This window comes from Sinohyriopsis cumingii, chromosome 3, assembly GCF_028554795.1.
Source record: "Sinohyriopsis cumingii isolate HCF-2022 chromosome 3, ASM2855479v2, whole genome shotgun sequence".
Classification (NCBI taxonomy): Eukaryota; Metazoa; Mollusca; class Bivalvia; order Unionida; family Unionidae; genus Sinohyriopsis; species Sinohyriopsis cumingii.
The window spans coordinates 31,200,129-31,214,210 of NC_142963.1; the positions used below are offsets into that span (position 1 = coordinate 31,200,129).

The 14,082-nt window shown below is 35.8% G+C and overlaps 1 protein-coding gene across 1 annotated transcript in view; it reads right to left on the reverse strand.

Annotated features, from left to right (window-relative positions):
- The window catches only part of LOC149802630 (uncharacterized), a 74,981-nt gene extending 61,000 nt beyond the window's left edge, over positions 1 to 13,981 (reverse strand). The window contains exon 1 of the mRNA XM_089951952.1: positions 11,157 to 13,981. The gene's annotated coding sequence lies outside the window, so the exon portion shown is untranslated. The remainder of the gene's footprint in view (positions 1 to 11,156) is intronic.
- Between the last annotated feature and the right edge of the window lie 101 nt (positions 13,982 to 14,082).

Here is a 14,082-nt window from a genome sequence, read left to right on the forward strand (position 1 = left end):
TTTTATAACCATTAGGAGCTAGACAGGGGCAAAATGTTGATATTGTACATCCTCCAATAAATATATGTTATTTTAGATTAGGGGAGTTCACATTATTTTCCATGTTGAACAATCAGTATTTTATTTTTTTCCTGAAGTTTACACTTTGTAACATCAACGATACACTGCGCAGTCTAAGTCGTTAATAAAGAGTTTTGATTAATAGATTGATTTTTGTAATCAAAGGATCGAAAACTCTATTGACCGAAGTCCATTCGCTCAATGTTGATGAGACATAAATTCAAACATTTTCTATAACCGATTGCAGTTCTTCACAAAGACTTGCTTTAAGTTCTGTTTATTTTATTTGTCTTCTTTGCAGATTTAATGATTCAATTTGGAAGACAATATTTTGTTTTAGAATCATTTTGTCTTCTTTTTCAAATTTGAAAGAATCCCTATTGAAAGTTTCCTTTTATATATCTGGAGTCAGTCGGGGATACATTTACAAACGCACAGTAGTGTTTGTAAGCGGTGAAAACGATTGTCGGCCGCCTGCCAGAGTTATGATATTATAACTGCATAGGACATCGCTTGTTCGCAGTAAATTGCCGTTCGGTGTAAACAGTGTAAAACGAACCCTAACACCGTTCAATTGATCTCATGATAGATGTTGTAATACAATATTTAGTCCATCTTCCCTAGCCATGGTTCCGAGGTGATAACCCTATCTACACCTTGACGTATCGTGCAGATATTTCTGTGCCTCGGGTCTACCGCATCCAATGAAAATTAAGTTGTTCAAATTTGAACACAGTTCCTAAATGATCGAGACAAGGGAGCACACAACTTTAATGGACTGATAAATAATCATTTTTTCCACTGCCTGTCCATGTTTGTACAAATACCTTTCACTCAAATACACTTGTAATGGCTTCCCTCTGGTACACAGTCATACTTTCGATGTTAAACTTACAAAGTATCTTTTTGGGGGTCAATTGCCTCCACCATTTTCGGTCACTGTACAATGGATTACGCTATTGGTTAGTTGGCATTACAAACTAAGGGAGGCAACTCATGAAATCCAATAGATGCCGCTAGGATAATGCACCAATCCATCCGTTTCATTCCGCCAAGGTGTAGATAGGGTTATCATATCAGAACCTTGGCTAGCGCAGATGTATTTAGTTTGACTCGACTTAAAAATATGACAGGTGCAAGGTAGATAAATCGTCCAAACAGCCAATTGAATCCTGACAAAGAGCAGCTTTTCCATATTGTCTCTATATTACGGTTGAGCCTGTTCTGCTTCCATTTATGGTCCAGTCTGAGTACTGAGTCGTTAAGGAGGGTCGTATGAGCGAAAGCGCTAACGGTTTTCGTGGTTACATCAACAGGAAAAAATTGTCTCGAATAGTTTGTGAAGATTAATAAAATCCTTCATATGCATAGGTATTGTATAACGTTTAGAATCATGCATAAAAACATGCAAAATATCTGAAATCGAAACCGAAATTTTAAATCACCCTACCAATGTAACGCGCTTTCTGATTGGACGTACTGGCTGAAATTTGGACGCCACTGTAATAACAGAACTCCCAGCAACGAGGTGACACGGAGATTTATACATTCCACTATTTTTCAAAAACATTCCATGTATGCGCGAATGGGGATAACATTTTTGTGTTTAAGGAATTGAGGATGAGAATTGTGGTTTTGCTGTTACATATATCCGTTGGACAGGTGACGCGACAGTAAAAGCACCACTATTGTCCTCAAATCATGACATTTAATAATTTTCCCTAATTATAACATGTCGAAACTGAAAGTAGAAAAACCTGGAAAAGCCTGCATAAGACGTATCTGAAATAAATCGTGTTTGGCCAGGAGGCGGATTGTTGGAGAAGAAAGAAGGAAATACAAATAGGTGTAGATAATGACAATGTTTAACGTGACCAAATACGGGCCACCGATAACTAAACATCAGCTAAGATAAGAGACAAAGAAGTTACTACCCAAGTCCTATGGCAGGTTAACAGTTTTATTGATATCGAAATGTAATGAACCTTTTACAATGCCTTAAATGAACTAATGTAATTACAGGCATATAGATAATACACGTGCATGTTCAATAGCAGAATCTATTCTTCGTTGTATAATGAACGTTTTCTGCTGACGACTTATTGCAGCTTGGTCTACAACAAAAGCTACAAACACAATTAACGTAAAGTGCCTACTTTGACACAGTCAGGCAGTTGCGTAAATTGACCCATGACAAAATTCTTAAATTATGCTTATAAAGTGAATTTTTCAGCATTGTCGTCTAATAATTTTAGATATGGCCTTTTTTTTCTTTTTTTCTCTCAGCATTATAGTCTCTACTTTGAAACAGCCTACGTTTTTGGTCTCAGGGGTATAGTCCCCCTTTTAAACGGCTTTCGTTTTGGTCTCAGGGGTATGGTCCTCACTTGGAACAACCTACGTTTCGGTCTCAAGGGTACGGTCCCCACTTTGAAACGGTCTACGTTTTGGTCTCAAGGGTATTGTCCCCACTTATAAACGGCCTTCGATTTGGTCGTCAGGAGTATCTGGTTTCGAAGCTGCCTTGACAAAGTAACACTAAAGGAAAGAAGACGTTCGATGTTCAGTTTTTTAAAGCTGCTTTATCAAATTTGTACATACTAAGTAGTAAGTATGGTGTTAATAATATGTTCGGTGATTGCTCAGTTCTACGAATTCCACAATAAATAATACTTAAATTATATGCGTGATACAATTGAAAGATACGATCTTTATGTTCAATTTATTTTCCATCTCCAGTCGGTATTTTATAATTCCATGTTTGAAAAGTTATCATGGGATTTAGATTTGATTGACATGTCATGAAAATATTTTTTTTAAAAAATCGAAAATTTACTTGAGAAGGTCACTGAAATTTGTAAGTACACAATTTTTTAAAAAATCTTTTCCAATCCATAAACGTAACCCCAACCCCCCCGAAAACAAAGAAACACACACACACACACGTGAACAAAAAGTCAGGAGAGAGTATATGAGCATTAATACATGGGTATGTACGGCCCTTGTGTGATCTTGTTACAAGCTGAATTTAACACTCTATGGTGTGTACCGAGATACTTGATATTATTTCAAATCGAGTAATGCTACTATATCTGCACTTATCTAATAATGAGTGAATGAGTCAAGTCAAACCTTGCCCGATAAATGTGTTTCGTAACAATAGCGATCGAATTACTTATGTATTCCAGTCAAAAGGAAGCAAATGATTTACCTAAGAAACAATAATAAACTTATATCTCTCTCTCTCTCTCTAATGTAATCTTCAGACCTATGGAGTAGAAATAGGTGTAACAGATATATGGTTACACGCTAATTCTAAGGCTTTTATACTGTGTAAAGAACATAAGTCTTGTTATACACAGATGTTGATCACTTCGTTTTTATAAACGGCTAATACAAGGCACCCCAACATTGTCACCACAATATGTCTGGAGGGAAAACACAAGAAACACACACAGAGACAGACAGACAGACACACACACAGACACACGCACACACACAAACACACACTCACTCACACGCACGCACACACACACACAAGAAACAAAGTTTCAATTTCAATATGCCCACCTGATCATGGCCAACAAGATTTTTTCAAGATGGTCGCCAAGACGATGACGGTGGAGGTCAGATCGGCACCAGCTTTACCCAGAAGGAATTAAATATCATTGTCAGTCTTTAAATGAAGACATTATACAAAAGCAACCATTCATGTAAGGCGAGTAGAATTTAAAAGAAGACATTATACAAAAGCAACCATTCGTGTAGGGCGAGTAGAATTTAAAATGAAGACATTATACAAAAGCAACCATTCGTGTAGGGCGAGTAGAATTTAAAATGAAGACATTATACAAAAGCAACCATTCATGTAGGGCTAGCAGAATTTAAAAAAAGGCTGTCCTATATGATCATCCTGATGTCAACAGAGTCTTATAAGGTAAAACCTTATGTCAGTATGATTATCCATTCGGAAGCAGAAGTCGAAACATTTTTTTTTACGGCAGCCATGGCAAAGATGTTGGAGGCATATATCGAATACCATTTTACTTGGAACCAGCTAAATATTACAGGCATCTCTTTAAAAAATTGAAGCTCTATGATAGTATGACCATTTCTTCAGAAGATGGGATGACAAGACGGCAAAAATAGCCATATAGAAAATCAAATTGGCAGCATTCATCAGGACTAAAGCTAAAAACCAATCCATTTAGAATGAGTAGGGATAGGAAGATTTTCGAAATGGCCACCACGGCAGTCCTGTTGAATATATGAGAAGCACTATCTTCATACGGGACAGCTAGACGTATGGATGAAACCGTATGCCAAATTCCAAGCATGACTTTCTTCTGAGCAGATCCAAAACAGTAGCGATAACAAGCAAAAGATAATGGATAACGTAGGCTGGATGACGGACCAGAACTAACAAGAAGGGCCAGAGCATATGATAAAAGTAGTGATTTAAAAGGTGTAACCTTGACCCAAAGGTTAGTAAATTATGAACAAAATTCATCAATGGGCTTATAAAATATAAGCGAACATATAATATTATAATATATAATTAAATATAATATTTTATAAATATAATAATATATAATATATTATAAAATATAAGCGAATGGAAAGAAAAACAAATTAAAGAAAAAAAAGAAAAACGTTAAGGCAGATTTTCTAGGACTGTAACGCTCAACCCCAGATCAAATATGAGAGTGTGCGTCGCAAAATTAATTGTCTTAACGGCAAAAACTGATTCATCACAGGGATAAGGAAATTTCATCAAGGTCAAAGTGGCAAGCATGAATGTCTCTGAATGAATCGTCTTAGTTTCATAATAATTCATCCAAAATCCATCCTGGAGTTTAGGAAATATAAACAAATGAAAAAACTTGAACGAAAACCCTAAACTTGTCATTTATCATGTTTATCACCGTCCGCGGCGGAACATACTTTGGCGTCGCTATATAACTCGATAATGGAATGCTTGGGGAAATATTAATTTGAACTCCATGCACCTGTCAAGAGTCCATCCTGAACATTTGTTGGTATATGTTTCTTATTTTCAATACCTTTATCGATTTAATCTAAGATTACCTTGGCGTCTTTATGGTTAATGATAAGTGGATCACCGTGAATCCAAGGTGTTGCGATTTTAAACCCATCTTTTTCTGATGACTTATGGTTAAGCGGCATAGTTAAATGTGCATCAAGAACAACGTCTGCTAGAACTCAGGAGGCACCAGAGCGTTGTAACATTGATATGATCCCAGGAATCATCTTTGATAAAAATTCTCTAACGTCTTTGCTTGACGCTTAAGCGTGCGAAATAATCGTATAATAGTTTTCAAAATTACCATGACGGTTTGCAATTGAAACTCGGGCACTTGGGCTCGTTGACAACTGCCTCAGAGGCGATAGTGGCTGCAGTGCGTCGGTGGTTTTGTTCATCCTCAACAATAGGTGCAATCTCTGTTCGTTTGGTCCTTGTAGGAAATTTGATCCTTAATCGTGCTGCAGTTTCACGATGTTGTCTCACAGTCTGATGCGGTAACACTGTAAGACTTAATAACGTAAATATATCAGCTTTTCTTGCACCTCTTGATATTTGCTTTTTACGTCATGTACGATTGTTTGAGTTGTTGTACTGTTAATGTTGTCATTACAACCGGTTGTGGTTGATCTGGAGGAAGTGACTGTGGTTCATGTACGGGTCCTAATAACTTAAGTCTATCAACTTTTGGCATGCTGCTTGACATTCGTATCCCACGCCATCGCGCGAGTTGCCTCAGCTGATTAACTGTATGAATACTGATATACAGAGACAAATCATTGTCTAATTGCAAATGTTATCAATAAATGTTTCAAGCATATTTGTTTTTATCAGGATCAAAACTGCAATCGCTTGAATCCTAACTATTATTTCATTGACTTCTGTATCTTTTTGATCGACGTTGCTGGGTGTTTCTACAATGATATCATTTGATGTTTCTACAATCACACCGTTGGGTGTTGATACAATCGGCAAATCTTTGAAGGCGTGCGCAATAATACTCATGAACAGATCCACATGGTCAACAAAGTTGATTAAGAGACTTTACTTTGGTACCACATTTAAGACATGGTCTAACATATTGACCAACACGTAGCACAAGGCAATGCTATTTGCATTATTCGTTATGACAAGTTTTGCAGCATAGTTTTCCGAGGCATACACTGTCACGGAATTATATAAATCCTTTTATATACATTAAATACATGTACTCGTGTTTCGTTTTTTTTGTGTACAACGATTCCCGAAGGTGATTTATTCATATTCTACAAAGATTTAGAAATAGTGAGTTCGGTTCATCCTATGCCGTACGTGCGAAGTGCTTTCGATGGGAAGAACCGAATACCTCCAGCGCAAAGACGATGTATTGTGGCATCGTATGTGTTTAAATACCTCACCGTAGGTCAAAATCTTTACATTACGGAACGTCTTGTCAGTGAGCGGTCTACTATAGTGATGCAAGAATTAATCCGTGTCTATCATTTGTGCCAGGCAAGACACGTCAACAAGGTGGACCTCGGATTGATTCACTAATACCCCTAAGGGGTATAAACCAAAAAATAAAATATTTATCCTATGGAGCACGAATGGCAACAAACAAGGATTTTGATTTAGGAAAATGATTTTAGATACGAGAGCTCAAATAATTAATCTGTGTCTATCAATGTAGGCATAATGTTGGGTTTTGCGGACAGGCCTGACACGTCAACAAGGTGGACCTCAGACTGATTCATTAATACCTCTAAGGGGTATAAAATGCAAAACAAACAACTTAACCATACGGAATACCGCTTCAAGACCCGGAAAATCTGGACCAACACAAATATACATGGACAAGACATTCTGAAATAACGAAATTAGAAAAAGAATACTATGGTACTTCGTCTTAAGTATACCCTGCTTAGATCTGACTCTGTAATGGAGCCACCCACAGAAAACTCAAAATAAAGAAGGAGAGTCTTGGTACCCAGCAAAACGAACCAAAGGAAAGATGAACCTGTTGAAAAATGATTTGATATTGATTAGAACAACTTAATTTTTTACAACCAACTGTGATTATTCACATTTCAGATCGATTTAATTACTTTCAATTTGCCAAAGCAACACTTACTAAATACTATTACCGGCATTTTAACACAGCCAAGAATTTGATTATAAATATTAATTACAACAGTTTATTTTTTTTTATACTACCAACTCGTGATTTTCACAATTCAGCTCGATTGAATTACTTTTAATTTGCCGAAGCAAGACTTACTATTGACTATTATTGGCAATACTTACTATTTTTATTTTACTTTGATAACGAACTTTAATAATATGCTTAAAAGTCTTGAAAGGCAGTGGCATTACTCGGGTTGGTGTCACCCAGTGTGGTAGCTCATGGTGTTACCCCTATGGTCCTCCTTCCGTAACAGACCATACAGAATCCATAGTAATGTCATTTTAGTGTCACCCCCTCTGATGGTGTCACCCGGTGCAGTCCGCACCCCCCACATCCCCCTAGCGATGCCACTGATGTGCCTGCTAGACATGTATTTAACTATGATCGGTTATCCGCTTATGAAATCCGACTAGACCGAGCAGTGTGTGCTCTATAAAATTTGCAATTTTTCATTTTGGTGTCACCCCTCTGAGATGGTGTCACCCGGTATGGTCCGCACCCCCCTAGCGATGCCACTGTTGAAAGGGAATAACTCTCTATTCTGGATTTTTGGCTTTTATCATGCAACTAAGTACTACCGATTGACAATATAAATCAACCTAACAACAGTCACAATATGCTAAGGCATATAGAATAACTAGATCACCAGTAATAATACATGTATGCACCACATGCACTAACCAAAGAAACTCAAGCACTTATAAACCCTTTATTAATTTTCCAACATGAAATATATTATTTTCGGCTTTAAATACTTATTCAAAATTTCCTTTGACACAAATAGGTTTAGATAAGAACGCACAAGTATAATGAATTTGACCTAGATAGTGCCATCTTTGCATCTAAAGGGGGAGCAACTACAGCACAACGCAAATCACTGCACAAGACAAAATGATTTTGGCAGTCAGTTTAAAACGAGTAACCACAACAACAAAAAAGGAAAGGGACGTAAATGTCCTAAGAGAAGTTAGTACCATCTTAAGTTCAAGCAAGGGTGGTTAGAAATCAGGCCCATTGCCAACCCAGGCATAGGGAAGAAAAAATAACTACCTAAGTATTACTGGGATAACGTAAAACTCTATTATTTGATGACCAAAAGAGAGAACAACCCTTGTTTATTATTAATTTTCTTCTTATGACACTTACACTTATAACATCAAAAGGTTGAACAGGGAGACATTCACCATATAACACCTTTGGAAAACCAGGGTGTCACTTCTAAGTCCTAACCAGCTATATATGTTGAGCTAGAGCTAGTATGTGTCAGCAACTATTTTAAGGACTTGCACATCTTCAGCTGTAGAGGTATGTGAGTGGTTAATTTCTTGTGCATAAGTTATAACTATTGAACTACCACGTTTATTTTTGTATAATATTTACGTAGCTTCGGCTTACATAGTATCATGCAAATATTTTCTATTCTTGTTTGTGACTTAGCAAAAGATTTGTATTAGCAATCTATAAAGTTGCATTTTTAAGAAATGTTTAGTACTGAAGGATTCTTGTTGGGCACGGTTAGGTTCACTTATGAACTTGTGTATTGTTTTGTAATTATTGTGCTGATAATGTAATCTGTGTAGCTTACCGTATATAACGTCATTACGTTTTATCGTATATGCCCATGTTATGCATAGTACACGGTGTTAGATGTATTTTCAGCTGACCAGAGTGATCGGAGCTGCAGCTATATTGGTGACCAGAGTGATCGGCGTCGCAGCGGTATAGCTGACTGGAGTGACCAGAGTGATCGGAGTTGCAGCTGTATAGCTGACCAGAGTGATCAGAGTTATCGGAGTAATTGGAGTCAACGTGGTACCAGCTGCGGAGCTAACCACAGAAGTTGACCACAGCAACTGTGAAGCTGAACCAAATATAGCAGCCGTAGAGCTGAGTAAAGAGTGTTGCTGGTCGAGTAGCAGGTGATCTGGCATTGCTTACCGAGATTGGTGGGCGCTGACTGCTTGATTGACCAACCTGGAATACTGACTGCTTGATTGACCAATGCGAGTGGTAGCCAAGTGTGCTGGTGATGGAGTGTGTAACTCCATACATGTAATCTTTTAGCTGTGGGCTAATCTTTGGGGTTTGTAATACCCAGTGTGTTTTTGGGACTGTAAAGTTATTTTGTACATCTGTCCCTTTGTTTTCATCATTTTCACTATTTGAGTGAATATATTTTTACTATACGAGTAAAATACCAGCCTTACTATTTAAGTAAAACACATCATTCTTTTGTTGTGAAATCACTGTGAATCATTCACCCCTTGTCATTGTACTGTGTAAAGTCATTTATTTGTATTTTCATTATTTAGTTCCTGCGGAGTATGTTAATTGATCCATTATTTTGATATTATACACACATATTAATCATAATTCTTTTCTCATTCAAGTCATTCATCATTAAACCTTGTATTTGTATCACCATCAAAAGTGTTCTGTTGTGAATCCTAAATCCCACCCAGTTATCTTGTTACATACACCTTTGCACTCATTGCGTCCTAATGCCATTTCACTTCTTATATAACTGCGTATGATATTCTCTAATAGAAATTATAATATATATGTTTTCGACTGATGGTATACGTAATATAATAGGTTTGTATAAATACTATCAGTGAATAATATTTGATTGCATGGCCATTTCCTGTAAAATATGTTTGATTTTTAATAATAATTTCCAAACTCGGTCAGTTTAGGGTACATAAATCTTTTCACTAGGCCACACATGCTGTGGATTATCATGAAATAGATTACTGCATGTTAATAAAATTTTCTTCAATTCAATATCTGGACAAATCACTGCATGCTTATCATTACAAAGTATTATAGCATCTCAAAAATGACCGCCACTTGTACAATGTCATCAGATGACATTAGATGTCTTGCACTGCTTGTATATTGACTTCATAGTTTGTGTCTTTTGCATTTGAACATCTTCGCACAAAGCGTATGACATTGCACCATTCGCTTAGACTCATCATCTTCTACAAATTTTACATTCTAACGAAAACATGTCTTTGGTGATCCTATATATTATTATACCAAAGGCATCTCTTTGATGTCTCCTTGGTGAGCTTCATTGCTACTACTAAATTTGCTAATTACATCATCATTTGAGTATTTGCTGCTCACTTCATCCACACTGGATCACCTACTCAACATCAGTGGCTTCTTTTTTTACACAAATTCTAATATAATGACTTTTTCACTTTTTTCTCATAAGATTGGCCAAGTTGATGTTGTTGTGTTTCCAAGATAATCCCTATGTTGATTTATTTTATCAACATGTTCTGCCTCCGTATTTGAAAAATCATAAAACATTTTTTGTAAAAAAAAAAAATCATTAAAGTAAACAATGTCTGCGGCCCTTACTGAAGCCCTTACTTAAGCATACTACTATATAAATAAGCTATAGATTTTTTACTTTGTAAAAAAAAATATCATTAGAGGAAAACAATGTCTGCGGCCCTTACTTAAGCACACAACTAAGCTAAGGATTTAATACTTCATGCAAAATCATCAAAGTCAACAAATGCAGTTCATCTCTTGACCCACCTTAATAAAGCAACATCAACCACAACTACTAACTGTATTCGCTGTAATGCATGTGGCCATTTGTTGATGTCCATCTTTTGTCCCACCTTAACAAAGCAATATCAACCACAAAAACTAACCATATTTGCTGTAATGCAATTGGACATGTCTTGATGTGGCTAACGTTGGTTTGTTGCTGGTGTAATTATTTTCTATTGTCCCTTAGTGCATGAAATCAGGGTATGTAGTAAAGCCAAGGGGTATAGGAGGAGTTGATTTATCAAAACCCCCATTGTGATACTAATGTCTGATTGAGTAAATTTGTAACAGACAGTAACCTTGAAAATAGCTTACCTTACTTGCATAATGGATCCTGAGGTATAAGTTCTCTCCACCAACTTTTACGGTATGAAATATGAAAGATAAAATAACAGCAATCAGCTCATAAACCTCCACAGAGTAATATTTTGTTTCTGACTAAATGAAAAATGCATGGAGTTTCACTCATTATTTTTGAGCATCTTGTATGAATTTTTGGCAGGAATTTTGCCAAGTTAAATGTAATCGTAGAGAAATATAATCATTTAATTGACATAAAAGTTGATCACAAAGCACGAATATGTTATTTTTAAAAATTGTTTTACATTGTTCTTTAAATAGAAAAGGGACACAAGAGTTTGATATCATAATAGGTAACAGAAAATTTTTCATTGGACAAAAAAGGGGTGGGTCACATAAACTCAGGAATAGATGAAGTCAGCTTCATCTTTTTTCTGAGTGGACGATAAGAAATCTGAACAAGTGGATGAATTTCCAGACATTTTGAAAAATAAATTTTCGGTAATCTAATTATTTGAATTCTATGATTCATATATGCATCTGCATCCAATCCATATACTAATAGCCATCACAACAGCCATAACTATATACTCATATTTAATCATCTCATTGGATTAATTGATTTAATCATCAAGTTGAGGCGAAATTGCATAACTATCTCGATGTATGGAAGCACAGTCTAAAGTTATAGAAGTATTGGGTTACCAAACCTTGTACTCTTAAATTCTGATGAAGGAAGTTTGAACTCCAGGGCTCTGTTCTGACTGAACTCTATGGTCTTCTACTCTAATTCTTCCTGACACTATCATATATTTCCCATTTCTGCTTGAGAATTACTGAGGTTAAACAGTTCAAAACTTCATATTTGAGCACCTCAACTGCTCCACTTATCATAACTGGAATGGCCGAATATGATTGATATCCTGTACGAAAACTTCTGCTCTGACTTTAACCAGATTCCAGGTGGAATTTTAAAGCGGATTTCACTTAAAGCCTAGATTCCACTTATTATAAATTTTAGGTGGGTTCAGGGCGGAATACAGCCCGAAATATGCAAATTAGTCCATCTATTACTAGGCAGAATTTGTTTATTCCGCCTACTAGTCAGAATTAGTTTATTCCGCCTACTAGGTGGAATTTTTTATTCCGTCTACTAGACGGAATCTGTTTATTCTGCTTATTTAGCCTAGATTCCCCTTATTATCACTTTTTGGCAGATTCAGGGTGGAATATAGCTCGAAATATACAAATTACTGTTCCCAGGCGGAATCTTTACTTCTGCCTAATTAGATGGAAATACCTGCAGAAACCCCATCCAATAATGAAAATGTCAAGGCGGATTTCAGACGGGTTTTTTAAGCAATTTCTGTCTAAACCATAAAAAATATACTTCAGATTTCTATTAAACTGCCTAATGATTTTTAGACATTATTGGGAATCAATGATAAATATTCACAGTAATATTTAAAATGGATCATATATTTTATTTTGACAGACATTATCAAATAAGATTTAGGTTTTTCTTGTCCTAAGGGGCAATGCCATTTTCTTTCTTGCATACAAAATCTAATCCAACATAGCATCACTTAAGTATTTTTCATTTCACTTTAAAGTTTGGTGAGATTTCACACATATTTTGACCAAAACTTTCACTGAAATTATGTTGAGGTCTCACTCAAATTTCTTTGAAATATTTGTGAGGTTTCACACAAAAATTGACTAAAACTTCTGTAAGATTTCACTAACATTTTGATCATTATATTATATTATTTTACTTAAGTTTTTTTAATGCTTCAGACATTTCAGCATGTTTCAAAGAAATAATGGATATGAATTAAACAGGACTTTATTAACCAAGGTGATATTTAAGTGTGCATGAAAACAATTATACTGATGTTGTAATTATATGACATCCAAGGCAAGAGAAATGGGAGTTAATAATAATAATAATAGTGACTTTATTTACAGAGGGTAATTCAATTAGTTGCATAACTAATCTACCTTGAGGCCTTCTGTCTGTGATGTACAACATATACAGTATATACAAAATGATATGAAGTATCTGACACTAAATAATTAAGTGGTTTTAAAAATCAAAGTATCAAGCCTGAAACATATGCACAGGCATATGTGAACACATAAACATATATAAAATATAAAATATTAATCTGTACTGAAAAATTCAGCCGTGAAAATAATGCAAAATTACAGAAAAGCATCCATTTGAGACAATTTGATTATGAGAAGAAAAGCTAGGAGCCTGCCTTATGTCACTTGTACTGTAGACTGGATTTTTGATTGCCCAAACTATGATGCTGTTGTGGTCTCTCGAATTAGTCTTTGTTCCATAAGCAGCCGTGACAAACGTTTATCATGATATAATTACTCTTATTTTACACTGAATTCCAACACACCAAGAATATTTTGATAATATACACAATAATGCCTCACAAGATTGAAAGTAGATTCAATTTTTCAGCCAAGAAAATTCCGCAAAGATATGACTATCTTTTACAGACATAGATATCTGGCAACAATTCCCACCAGTGATCTACACGTTGTCCCTCCTTAAATTCTGAAGTTAATCAGTTTGGAATTGTATAACTTCGAAATCATCCCGATTAATGATTCAATTCCTTGTCCTATTTAGCACGTTAGCCGCTACTGTAAAGCTCTTTATGGCACAAAAAGTAAAATGCTTGTCCTGGCGTTCAGTTTTCATACAGACTGACCAATTATGTTTCCATCAAATTTGCGCTCAGGGTATTCTCATTGCCGCACATTTTTCAAATGGTTATTCAATCTCTCGTCCCGCTTGAAAATTCGAATCGCCATGTTTAGCAAACATGATCATTCCCATCAGTTTCTGTTACGCGACGATTCATTGGGCAATTACAAAATTTTGACCAATCAGAAAGCTTTATACAACGATCGTCTGTTA